This window comes from Coregonus clupeaformis, chromosome 6 (genome assembly GCF_020615455.1).
Source record: "Coregonus clupeaformis isolate EN_2021a chromosome 6, ASM2061545v1, whole genome shotgun sequence".
Lineage (NCBI taxonomy): Eukaryota > Metazoa > Chordata > Actinopteri > Salmoniformes > Salmonidae > Coregonus > Coregonus clupeaformis.
The window spans coordinates 34,018,899-34,032,886 of NC_059197.1; the positions used below are offsets into that span (position 1 = coordinate 34,018,899).

The 13,988-nt window shown below is 42.4% G+C and overlaps 1 long non-coding RNA gene across 1 annotated transcript; it reads left to right on the forward strand.

Annotated features, from left to right (window-relative positions):
• Positions 1-495: 495 nt before the first annotated feature.
• Positions 496-11,595, forward strand: LOC121567596. Its single transcript, XR_006001127.1, has 3 exons — positions 496-627; positions 10,211-10,264; positions 10,713-11,595. It is a non-coding gene; the product is annotated as an uncharacterized LOC121567596 (long non-coding RNA).
• The last annotated feature ends 2,393 nt before the right edge of the window (positions 11,596-13,988 follow it).

A 13,988-nucleotide genomic window follows, 5' to 3' on the forward strand; every position in this document is an offset into this window, starting at 1 on the left:
GTCGGCGTACTGCTGGAGCCGCGCGTCAAGGGGGGGGTACTGTCACGAATTCCGCCGAGACTGCTCCTCCTCCTTGTTCGGACAGGCTTCGGCGTTCGTCGTCCCCGGAGTACTAGCTGCTACCGCTTGATGTTCTCTATGTTTGTTTGGTTTTGTCTTGTTGGTGCACCTGTTTCGTATTATGCATTGATTATGTCACCTATAAGTTTCCTTTGGTTTTGTTTGCAGTTGTGTGTTGTTGTCCGCCTGTCCGCTGGTGTATGTTATTTGTTTTCTGGTTGTTAGTGTTTGACGCACTGTTTGCGTAATCGCTCGCCTCCTGTGTTTTGAGGCCCGTTATTTTGTATTTGTCTTTTTGACAATGAAAGTCGTTTTCGACTAAGCTTCTGTGTCCTGCGCCTGACTCCAACACCGCATCCACATCAGCTTCTGACAAGCAGGGTGGATCACAGCTAATTAAGCGTTATAGTGTTTTGTTTTGTCTCTCCAGTGGTGAACGAGGATGGCCAGCCGCTGATAGAGGGGGAACTGAAGGAGAAGCAGGTTCGCTGGAAGTTCATCAAACGCTGGAAGACTCGTTACTTCACCCTGGCAGGAAACCAGCTCCTCTTCCGGAAAGGAAAATCAGTATGTATCCCTTTCACAAATGACCTCTCAGGGACAATAAAGTATATCATATCATGTACACAGGGGGACACTTAAAAAATACCCTTATGTAGACAGAAATCATTTTCAAAACACGCATACACATTTACATCCCTCCGAGGAAAGCACAGGCACAACCTAACTTCTCGATACCATGCCTCCCCGTATCACGACAGCACTGTTTGTCACTGGACTCCCTGTCATTATGTGTTTTCCTATTCTACTTTGTTAATTGAATCATGATGTGAAACAGTGGAGACCCCATCTCGTGACAAGGCCTAACGTCACTCTGGGGAATCCAATAGAGATGACTGTAATAACTCTGGGCCCAGTATTGAGCCTTTTAATAACTCAGTCATTCCCTTTGATAATGATACAAATCCCTCCAGCTAATCCGTGTTTGATTCTGACTTACGTTGAGGCCGAATTTGGTTTAAGGTCATTAGACTTTACAGCAGAAATAATTATTGTGCAAAGGAAAAAGGGTTTGCTTAATCAGCAGCATTGAGAAAACAAGACGGTAAAACAACATGTTGAGATCACGTAGTCATCAGAAAGCCAATGAGTCATCACCATGTGCCAAACAAAGCGGAACTCAACTTTATTATAATGGGGGGGACAGTATTCATTCAACTTCAGCCACAATGTAATTAGAGCTGATCTGTTTTATCGTGCTGTTGGTGTGTGTGTAGTGTTGGTGTGTGTCATTGAACAGGGATTAGGTGAGAGAGCTTATTGTTAGTCATGTTTTTAACAGAGAGGGAGAGAGAGAGAGAGAGAGAGAGAGAGAGAGAGAGAGAGAGAGAGAGAGAGAGAGAGAATAGATCTCCTGACTTTCTGACTTCTTCAATTCTAAACTGTTCTTTGTATTCCCCAGCCTTTGACAAATATTGAGAAATTGGGGAAAACATTTAAATGGTCGAAAGGATGAGTGAAATTGAGCTCTCTTGCCCAAGACAATCTTCATTGTATTGTAACCAACAGTTTCCCCTCACCACAGCTGTTTAAAGCCACAAATTGGACCCCCTCTTTGTCTCTTGTTTTCTGAGCTCAATCTTGCAGTGCCAATGACTCAGTTCCAAATCAACCTCTCACCTATACCCCTAACCTATACCCCTAACCTATACCACTAACCTATACACTAACCTATACCCCTAACCTATACCCCTAACCTATACACTAACCTATACCCCTAACCTATACCCCTAACCTATACCCCTAACCTATACCCCTAACCTATACCCCTAACCTATACCCCTAACCTATACCCCTAACCTATACACTAACCTATACCCCTAACCTATACCCCTAACCTATACCACTAACCTATACCCCTAACCTATACCTCTAACCTATACCCCTAACCTATACCACTAACCTATACCCATAGGCATTTCTGTCAGTCTGAAAGGATTTGATACAGTTTGTATCATAACTAAGTGATATGGTTCTGATCCACAGAGGGTGGGTGTGGAACTTGACCATGTGATCTGTTGGTGTCTTGACCTTTTGACCTGTACACCACTGCTGGTTGTTGACATTGGCCACCATCACTGGTCATCAGATGTTGGCATTTCCTGTAATCTCTTCTGTTCCCGGGTTCTGTCTGCTCAGAAGAGGAATGCCACTTTCCAACCCCGCTGATGATTCCAGAATCCTTTGTCTTTCCCAAAAAACGGTCCTCCTAATTGGGACCAGACAGAATCTGCTGCCAAACTACCTCAGGCTCTACCCATCCCGTGTGTTGCTTTGTTTAATGAGAGAGAGAGAGAGAGAGAGAGAGAGAGAGAGAGAGAGAGAGAGAGAGAGAGAGAGAGAGAGAGAGAGAGAGAGAGAGAGAGAGAGAGAGAGAGAGAGAGAGAGAGAGAGAGAGAGAGAGAGAGAGAGAGAGAGAGAGAGAGAGAGAGAGAGAGAGAGAGAGAGAGAGAGAGAGAGAGAGAGAACTATAGCTAACTAAGGATGTGAGTATAGGTCTATGGAGAATAGCGGCTAGCCTAGCGCTCGCTATGTGACCCTATGGTCCCTAAGGATTTGACTGTGGTGTATCACACACAGATACACACACACACACACAGATACATACACACACACGTACACACACACATACATACACATTCCACATTCACAAGTTAGAAAGATGTAGCAGTCTTAAGGGGTAGAGCATTAGAGACAGTGCTTATGCGCTCAAGGATTTCATTTCCTCCCTTATATAAGGACCAAGACAATAAAACACCCTCTTCTCTAACTGCATACATGTGCAGCTTAAAGCAATACATCTTTGCAAGAGGACCATAAAAGCTGATGTTTTGTGTTAACTTACCTGACGTTACAAATCCTAGCAACATTTTATTTTTTGTCACTTTGAAATATGTGGCCCCAAGGCAGCTGTTCAATGGTAGAACATGGTAGTGTCACAATGTTCAATGGTAATATTATAAACCTGCCTCTGGGGGGACTGTCAGGGTTTAGGTGTGTCCCTTTCCGTTCCAAAAAAGGCCTTTCATATCAAATTATTATTTGCCACATGCGCCGAATACAACAGGTGCAGACATTACCGTGAAATGCTTACTTACAAGCCCTTAACCAACAATGCATTTATTTCTTAATAAAAAAAAGTAAAATAAAACAACAACAAAAAAGAAGTGTTGAGAAAAAAAGAGCAGAAGTAAAATAAAATAACAGTAGGGAGGCTATATATACAGGGGGGGGGGGGGTACCGGTGCAGAGTCAATGTGCGGGGGCACCGGCTAGTTGAGGTAGTTGAGGTGATATGTACATGTGGGTAGAGTTGTACACACATGTACATATGACATGTAGTGGTGATAGTGAAACAACATCACAAGGCCTTTCATCATGTGTAGTGGTAAAAGTGAAACAACATCACAAGGCCTTTCATCATGTGTAGTGGTGATAGTGAAACAACATCACAAGGCCTTTCATCATGTGTAGTGGTGATAGTGAAACAACATCACAAGGCCTTTCATCATGTGTAGTGGTGATAGTGAAACAACATCACAAGGCCTTTCATCATGTGTAGTGGTGATAGTGAAACAACATCACAAGGCCTTTCATCATGTGTAGTGGTAAAAGTGAAACAACATCACAAGGCCTTTCATCATGTGTAGTGGTGATAGTGAAACAACATCACAAGGCCTTTCATCATGTGTAGTGGTGATAGTGAAACAACATCACAAGGCCTTTCATCATGTGTAGTGGTGATAGTGAAACAACATCACAAGGCCTTTCATCATGTGTAGTGGTGATAGTGAAACAACATCACAAGGCCTTTCATCATGTGTAGTGGTGATAGTGAAACAACATCACAAGGCCTTTCATCATGTGTAGTGGTAAAAGTGAAACAACATCACAAGGCCTTTCATCATGTGTAGTGGTGATAGTGAAACAACATCACAAGGCCTTTCATCATGTGTAGTGGTGATAGTGAAACAACATCACAAGGCCTTTCATCATGTGTAGTGGTGATAGTGAAACAACATCACAAGGCCTTTCATCATGTGTAGTGGTACAAGTGAAACAACATCACAAGGCCTTTCATCATGTGTAGTGGTGATAGTGAAACAACATCACAAGGCCTTTCATCATGTGTAGTGGTGATAGTGAAACAACATCACAAGGCCTTTCATCATGTGTAGTGGTGATAGTGAAACAACATCACAAGGCCTTTCATCATGTGTAGTGGTGATAGTGAAACAATATCAATAGAATTGGATTGCTGCTCCAAAAGGTGCATTTATAACTATTTACAGTTTTTTTTTTTTCGATTGCTAACAAGCATTGTTCAATACTGCGGATACATGTGCAAAACTCTAAAAACAATTATCACAACAACACTCTGTGGCAACCTGTGGATCATTTGTCATTGCTTTGACACAAAATGCATTCAATGACAACATCTTTCAAATTACATAAATACTTGTCTCACAAACACACATTCACCAACAAAACTCTATGTATCTACAGACCATTTTGCAAATGTTAAGATACCCTTATCAAAACTGTTAAACTCAAGTTCAAAAGCTACTGAAAATTGAATTAGACTGCAAAATAATAATAATAACTAACTAATTCACAGCTGATTTTCATTCTATATTACGTAACTGAAGACCTACCCATGTGTTTTCCATTTTTATGTCATTACCATCTCTACAAAAGGGGACATCTTTGGAATATATTTTACATAAACATGGACTCAGCCAGAGATCGTGTCGTGGCTTACAGAGGTGGAAGAGTTGCCGGGAGAGGCAGAGGATTACGTATCCGTGGTGGAAGACGACTGAGGGGAAGACCCAGAGTTGTGGTGTCAGATGAGATTAGGGCTACAATCATTGATCATATTGTCAATCATGGTCTATCAATGAGTGATGCTGGTCTCAGAGTGCAGCCAAATGTGCAACGCTCAACTGTGTCATCTATTATAAGAACCTTCCAGCAAACTAGCAGGTAAGATATGCATTCTGCATGGGCATCTAACTGTACTGAATATTACTGTAGAGTAGTAAATCGAGCAAAAGCTCTCCGAACCACTTGTGTGTAATTTAATTTCTGTTTTAGGACCCAACAGTTACCAAATGGAGGGGGGAGAGGTAGGATTTTCTCTACTCAGCAGGAAGCTGTAATTGTTGACATGGTCATTAGCAACAATGCCATAAAACTCAGAGAAATTCAAGAGAGAGTGTTGGCAGACAATAATACATTTCAAAATGTTGAAAGTGTAAGCACGACAACCATTGCTAGAGTCTTGACAAAGCATCATATCAGCATGAAGCAGGTGTACACTGTTCCCTTTGAGAGGAACTCTGACCGTGTCAAGGAACTCCGGTACCAATATGTCCAGGTAAGATGTCTATATCCTGTAATACAGTACTGTTTTGACTGTAAACAAAACCCACCAGAGCACTGTACACTCAGCAGTGATTTCAGTTACAGTATACTATAATGTAAACTACTGTTATAGAATAACTGTTATGTTGCCCTGTGGATTTACAATATTTTAGAGTGTCATGGAGCTTGAAGCCTGGCCAATACCCCACATGTTCATCTTTGTGGATGAGGCTGGTTTTAACATGGCCAAAACACGCCGACGCGGAAAAGAATGTGATTGGGAAAAGATCAACTGTGAATGTCCTGGGCCAGAGGGGTGCCAACAACACAATGTGTGCCACAATATCCTCTGAAGGATTGCTGTTACATAAACCACTAATTGGGCCATACAACACAGAGCGCCTCATTTCATTCATAGATGACCTCTAGGGAAGGCTTTTGCCAGGTGAAGAAAGAGGGCAAGTCAGAAGAAATATGGAAACCTGGGTGATTTTATGGGACAATGTGGCATTTCACCACTCCCATGCAGTCACAGAGTGGTTTGCAGCCCATCCCGGGATGGTGTCACTCCCCCCCCCTTACTCTCCCTTCCTCAACCCTATAGAATAATGATTTTCCTCATGGAGGTGGAAAGTTTATGACCACCATCCACATGATCAAATGTCACTCTTGAATGCAATGAATTCAGGATGCCTGGATATCTCTGCAGAAAATTGCCAGGGATGGATCAGGCATGCAAAGAGATTATTTCCCAGGTGTATTGCGCGAGAGGCCATATGGTGTGATGTGGATGAGAACTTGTGGCCCAATGCAGCGGACAGGGTTGACTAGCACTGTTATACAGTTGAAGTCAGAAGTTTACATACACCTTAGCCAAATACATTTCAACTCAGTTTTTCACAATTCCTGACTTTTAACCCTAGTAAAAATTCCCTGTTTTAGGTCAGCTAGGATCACCACTTTATTTTAAGAATGTGAAATGTCAGAATAATAGTAGAGAGAATTATTTATTTCAGCTTTTATTTCTTTCAACACATTCCCAGTGGGTCAGAAGTTTACATACACTCAATTAGTATTTGGTAGCATTGCCTTTAATTTGTTTAACTTGGCTCAAACTTTTCGGGGAGCCTTCCACAATAAGTTTGGTGAATTTTGGCCCATTCCTCCTGACAGAGCTGGTGTAACTAAGTCAGTTTGTAGGCCTCCTTGCTCGCACATGCTTTTTCAGTTCTGCCAACACATTTTCTATAGGCTTGAGGTCAGGGCTTTGTGATGGCCACTCCAATACCTTGACTTTGTTGTCCTTAAGCCATTTTGCCACAACTTTGGAAGTATGCTTGGGGTCATTGTCCATTTGGAAGATCCATTTGCGACCAAGCTTTAACTTCCTGACAGATGTCTTGAGATGTTGCTTCAATATATCCACATCATTTTCCTTCCTCATGATGCCATCTATTTTGTGAAGTGCATGAGTCCCTCCTGCAGCAAAGCACCCCCACAGCATGATGCTGCCACCGCCGTGCTTCTTCGGCTTGCAAGCCGCCCCCTTTTTCCTTCAAACATAACGATGGTCATTATGGCCAAACAGTTCTATTTTTGTTTCATCAGACCAGAGGACATTTCTCCAAAAAGTACGATCTTTGTCCCCATGTGCAGTTGCAAACCGTAGTCTGGCTTTTATATGGCGGTTTTGGAGCAGTGGCTTCTTCCTTGCTGAGCGGCCTTTCAGGTTATGTCGATATAAGACTTGCTTTACTGTGGATATAGATACTTTTGTACCTGTTTCCTCCAGCATCTTCACAAGGTCCTTTGCTGTTGTTCTGGGATTCATTTGCACTTTTTGCACCAAAGTACGTTCATCTCTAGGAGACAGAACGCGTCTCCTTCCTGAGCGGTTTGACGGCTGCGTGGTCCAATGGTGTTTATACTTGCATACTATTGTTTGTACAGATGAAAGTCGTACCTTCAGGCGTTTGGAAATTGCTCCCAAGGATGAACCAGAGTTGTGGAGGTCTACAATGTTTTTTCTGTGGTCTTGGCTGATTTCTTTTCATTTTCCCATGATGTCAAGCAAAGAGGCACTGGGTTTGAAGGTAGGCCTTGAAATACATCCACAGGTACACCTCCAATTGACTCAAATGATGTCAATTAGCCTATCAAAAGCTTCTAAAGCCATGACATAATTTTCTGGAATTTTCCAAGCTGTTTAAAGGCACAGTCAACTTAGTGTATGTAAACTTCTGACCCACTGGAATTGTGATACTGTGAATTATAAGTGAAATAATCTGTCTGTAAACAATTGTTGGAAAGATTACTTGTGTCATGCACAAATTAGATGTCCTAACCGACTTGCCAAAACGATAGTTTGTTAATAATTAATTTGTGGAGTGGTTGAAAAACGGATTTTAATGACTCCAACCTAAGTTTATGTAAATGTCCGACTTCAACTGTATATCTGTTTCATTTGGACAATATGCTATGCATATTCATAGTTTGTATACTTATTGTTTTAGTTTTTTTGTTATTGATTTTTTATGATTTATATTTTTTTGTCATTTTGTTTATTTAGTATATTTATGTTATATACAGTGAGGGAAAACAGTATTTGAGCCCCTGCTGATTTTGTACGTTTGCCCACTGACAATGAAATGATCAGTCTATAATTTTAATGGTAGGTTTATTTGAACAGTGAGAGACAGAATAACAACAAACATTTTAATGAGGGAAATAAGTATTTGACCACCTCTCAATCAGAAAGATTTCTGGCTCCCAGGTGTCTTTTATACAGGTAATGAGCTGAGATTAGGAGCACACTCTTAAAGGGAGTGCTCCTAATCTCAGCTTGTTACCTGTATAAAAGACACCTGTCCACAGAAGCAATCAATCAATCAGATTCCAAACTCTCCACCATGGCCAAGACCAAAGAGCTCTCCAAGGATGTCAGGGACAAGATTGTAGACCTACACAAGGCTGGAATGGGCTACAAGACCATCGCCAAGCAGCTTGATGAGAAGGTGACAACAGTTGGTGCGATTATTCGCAATTGGAAGAAACACAAAATAACTGTAAATCTCCCTCGGTCTGGGGCTCCATGCAAGATCTCACCTCGTGGAGTTGCAATGATCATGAGAACGGTGAGGAATCAGCCTAGAACTACACAGGAGGATCTTGTCAATGATCTCAAGGCAGCTGGGACCATAGTCACCAAGAAAACAATTGGTAACACACTACGCCGTGAAGGACTGAAATCCTGCAGTGCCCGCAAGGTCCCCCTGCTCAAGAAAGCACATATACATGCCCGTCTGAAGTTTGCCAATGAACATCTGAATGATTCAGACGAGAACTGGGTGAAAGTGTTTTGGTCAGATGAGACCAAAATGGAGCTCTTTGGCATCAACTCAACTCGCCGTGTTTGGAGGAGGAGGAATGCTGCCTATGACCCCAAGAACACCATCCCCACTGTCAAACATGGGGGTGGAAACATTATGCTTTGGGGGTGTTTTTCTGCTAAGGGGACAGGACAACTTCACCGCATCAAAGGGACGATGGACGGGGCCATGTACCGTCAAATCTTGGGTGAGAACCTCCTTCCCTCAGCCAGGGCATTGAAAATGGGTTGTAAATGGGTATTCCAGCATGACAATGACCCAAAACACATGGCCAAGGCAACAAAGGAGTGGCTCAAGAAGAAGCACATGAAGGTTCTGGAGTGGCCTAGCCAGTCTCCAGACCGTAATCCCATAGAAAATCTGTGGAGGGAGCTGAAGGTTCGAGTTGCCAAACGTCAGCCTCGAAATCTTAATGACTTGGAGAAGATCTGCAAAGAGGAGTGGGACAAAATCCCTCCTGAGATGTGTGCAAACCTGTTGGCCAACTACAAGAAATGTCTGACCTCTGTGATTGCCAACAAGGGTTTTGCCACCAAGTGCTTTTTCATGTTTTGCAGAGGGGTCAAATAATTATTTCCCTCATTAAAATGCAAATCAATTTATAACATTTTTGACATGCATTTTTCTGGATTTTGTTGTTGTTATTCTGTCTCTCACTGTTCAAATAAACCTACCATTAAAATTATAGACTGATCATGTCTTTGTCAGTGGGCAAACGTACAAAATCAGCAGGGGATCAAATACATTTTTCCCTCACTGTATATATATATTTTTCGTTTTTATATATTTTTATATATTTTTGTTATTGTTTTTGTTTAACAGTACTGGAATTATTTATTTTTGTGTATATTGGAATTACTCTGCAAAAAGCAAAATACAGTCATTTGCAAAAATACAGTAAATTGTTTTGGAGCATATTGCAGCCTTTCTGCCTTATTTCTTTACATATCTTGCAGGACATTCTATACCGTACAGGTTTGCCACTCTTCTTTTGTAAAAATGACTGTTGGTTCATCTAAAAAAATATGATATTAAAGACAAATTGACACATTTTCAAGTGGTATCTGTTTTAAGAGTTTTGTAGGTCATGAATGACAAAGTGTGCATGTCGTGAGAGACTGTTAGCTTTCATTTGGTAGAAAGATTTGCTTTTGAGACATGTAGGATGTGCATTGCCAAGTTGCATGTTGTTTTGATAACTGTATTTAGAGTTTTGCACATGTATCCGCAGTATTGAACAATGCTTGTTAGCAATCGAAAAGAAACGTATTAAAATGTATAGCTTAAATCTCCCCATGTTGCTGAAAGGTTTATCTCTGTCCTGTACACTACAGAAGAATGAGCTAGACGACAGCACCATCGAGCTGAGCAAAGTGCAGAGCGTCAAGGTGGGTGAACTTCAAGTAACATTCATGTAACAACAATTCATACCCTTTGACCACTTCTGATAACCCTCTCTCCTGTCTGTCTGGCTGTGTGTGTCTGGCTGTGTCTGGCTGTGTGTGTGTGTGCGTGTGTGTGTGTGGCTGTGTGTGTCTGGCTGTGTGTGTGTGTGGCTGTGTGTGTCTGGCTGTGTGTGTGTGTGTGTGTGGCTGTGTGTGTCTGGCTGTGTCTGGCTGTGTGTGTGTGTGTGTGTGTGTGTGTGGCTGTGTGTGTCTGGCTGTGTGTGTGTGTGTGTGTGGCTGTGTGTGTCTGGCTGTGTCTGGCTGTGTCTGGCTGTGTGTGTGTGTGTGTGTGTGTGTGTGTGTGTGTGTGTGTGTGTGTGGCTGTGTGTGTCTGGCTGTGTGTGTGTGTGTGTGGCTGTGTGTGTCTGGCTGTGTCTGGCTGTGTGTCCAGGTGGTGGCTAAGAAGCGGCGTGAGCGGGGTCTCCCTCGGGACTTTGAGATCTTCACGGGCAGTGAGACGTATGCCCTGAAGGCTTGTGATGAGAAACATGCTGAGGAGTGGCTCCAGTGTATTAATGTTGCCGTGGCCCAGGCCAGAGAGAGAGAGAGAGAACAGAGAGGCCACCACCTACCTGTGACCTCATGACCTGGAAGATATTCTACTGTGACCCGTTCCTGAACCAGAAACACAACATACAGCCCCGTACTACTGTACCAGCTACTAACAACAGCCCTGTGATGTCCACTGTTTCTGATCATCTGACAGCCCTGTGATGTCCACTGTTTCTGATCATCTGACAGCCCTGTGATGTCCACTGTTTCTGATCATCTGACAGCCCTGTGATGTCCACTGTTTCTGATCATCTGACAGCCCTGTGATGTCCACTGTTTCTGATCATCTGACAGCCCTGTGATGTCCACTGTTTCTGATCATCTGACAGCCCTGTGATGTCCACTGTTTCTGATCATCTGACAGCCCTGTGATGTCCACTGTTTCTGATCATCTGACAGCCCTGTGATGTCCACTGTTTCTGATCATCTGACAGTCCTGTGATGTCCACTGTTTCTGATCATCTGACAGCCCTGTGATGTCTACTGTTTCTGATCATCTGACAGCCCTGTGATGTCCACTGTTTCTGATCATCTGACAGCCCTGTGATGTCCACTGTTTCTGATCATCTGACAGCCCTGTGATGTCCACTGTTTCTGATCATCTGACAGCTGTGGGGCAGGCGAGACTGATATCCAGACATCATTGCCAGCATTTTTGAGAGTCTATCTGTAAAGACATGTATATATATTGCTTCAGTATTTACAGCAATAAAAGATCTTACTAGAAATATGGACTTTCTATTTCCAGCAATAACAATCTACATAGTAAACCTAGCAATAAGAGCTCAATATGAACAGCATTAGAAAACGATCTTGGCCCAGACAGTGAAGATAAAGAAACACTAATGGACAGCAGATGAGAACGCTCTACAACAAACAAACAGAGTTAGTGGCATTAGCATTCGAGCTGTAGAATTTAATAATATACCATCATTTAAAAAGGACCCAGTGGTGTTATACAGTGAGATCCAAAAGTATTGAAAAAGTTACAGACTAACAAATATCATACCCCCAAGACATGGTAACCATTAAAATAACAGCGGAGGTTAGCATTTTTTGGGGGGGTGGTATGATATTTGTGCATCTGTAACTTTCTCACGGTTCATTCAGGATTATCCGTAATCATGGTAGCGTCCACATGAATGTAGAAGTGTTTAGAAACATATTATATTCTAATTTACAATAAAAGTGACTCCAAAATGACACACTGCATTATTTACCAGTAATTTCTATTGGGCACAAGATAATCTGAAACACAACCAAAACATACAGCAAATGCATCCAACAAGTTTGTAGAGTCACAAGCTTGATGTAGTCATTGCGTGCTATGAATATGGGACCAAATACTAAACTTTTACTAGTTTAATACTTTATTACTTTAATACACATATAAGTGAAATTGTTCCCAATACTTTTGGCCCCTAAAATGGTGGGACTATGTGCAAAAAGTGCTGTAATGTCTGAACGGTCCAACCGATATGGAAGAAAATCCCCTCAAATTAAAGCTGACAGTCTGCACATTAACCCCATAGTCATCGTATCATTTCAAATCCAAAGTGCTGGAGTACAGAGGCAAAACAACAACATTAATTGTCACTGTCTTTGGAGCTCACTGTATGTCATATTTCATAAATGAACAGACTAGTCCCCTGGAGGTCTTAGCTGAGGCTCAGAACAACAGTGGTTGATATTGGCCACACCGCTGGGGGCTGTTTAGCCACGTTCTCTCTCCCTCCAGGACACACTCTTCTATGGAGAAACACGTTTATTGGCAAAGCTATCAGCTTTTTATTCTCTCGCCTTTTCATCCAAGAGAAGAGCTTGGTGTGTGTGTGTGTGTTTACAATGACGAGCATTGTTGACAATTCTGACATGTCCATTAATAACTACATTAAACCTATTGTTTGCAGAACTCTCTCTCATCACGCTGGAATCTTCATTAAAACACAAATAAACATCAACCCCACTCACGTTTTTAAAATCCAGTTATAGGTCAATGTTCCTCTTTCTCCAGAGCAATGGATGCACTAACTTGGATATTTTGGGATAATCTAATTGAAATATGTCCAGCTTTCCAATGAACCCGTTGACTTGCCTTGATGAGCAATGCGTTATGGACTCTGAACTAATATTTAGCCCTTTAAACAATGCACTCACACATTGCCAAGAAAATATAAGTGGTCTTGAGAGTTCATTGTGGGTTCAGAACCAGTGCCAGCTCTGTCATAATGAATGAACTGTTTCTGTGGAGGATATAATTATGCAGCCAGTTAAGTCATTTTGAATGACTTGTAAGTGCAGATGATTTTTAGGTACACCCATCTAGTACCGGGTCGGACCCCCCTTTGCCTCCAGAACAGCCAGAATTTTTTGGCCCATGGATTCTACAAGGTGTGGCGTTCAAACGTTGCTCAATTGGTATCAAAGGACCTAACGTGCCAGGAAAACATTCCCCACGCCTGTACCATTGACACCTGGCAGGAGGGGGCCATGGACTCATGCTCCTTATGCAAAATCCTGACCCAACAGGAACCGTGAGTCATCTGACCAGGTAATGTTTTTCCACTCTTCAAATGTCCAGTGTTGGTGATGGCGTGCCCACTGGAGCCGCTTCTTCTTGTTTTCAGCTGATAGGAGTGGAACCCGGTGTGGTCTTCTGCTGCAATAGACCATCTGTGACGAGGACCGACGAGTTGTGTGTTTCCCGAGATGCCGTTCTGCACACAACTGTTGTACTGTGCCTTTATTTGCCTGTTTGTGGCCCGCGTGTTAGCTTGCACGATTCTTGCAATTCTCTTTCGACCTCTGTCATCAACGAGCTGTTTTCGCCCACAGGACTGCCTCTGACTGAATGTTTTTAGTTTGTCTCACCATTCTCTGTAAACCCTAGACACTGTCGTGCGTGAAAAGCCCAGGAGGCCGGCCGTTTCAGAGATTATTATTAATATTATACCACGCTCCAAAGTCACTTAGGTCACTCGTTTTGCCCATTCTAACGTTCAATCGAACAGTAACTGAACCTAATGAAATAAACCTTGTAATACTCTACACCTCCTCAGTGGTCATACATAGTAGAGACTAGAGACAAACAAAGCATGGAGCCTGAAGTAGCTGA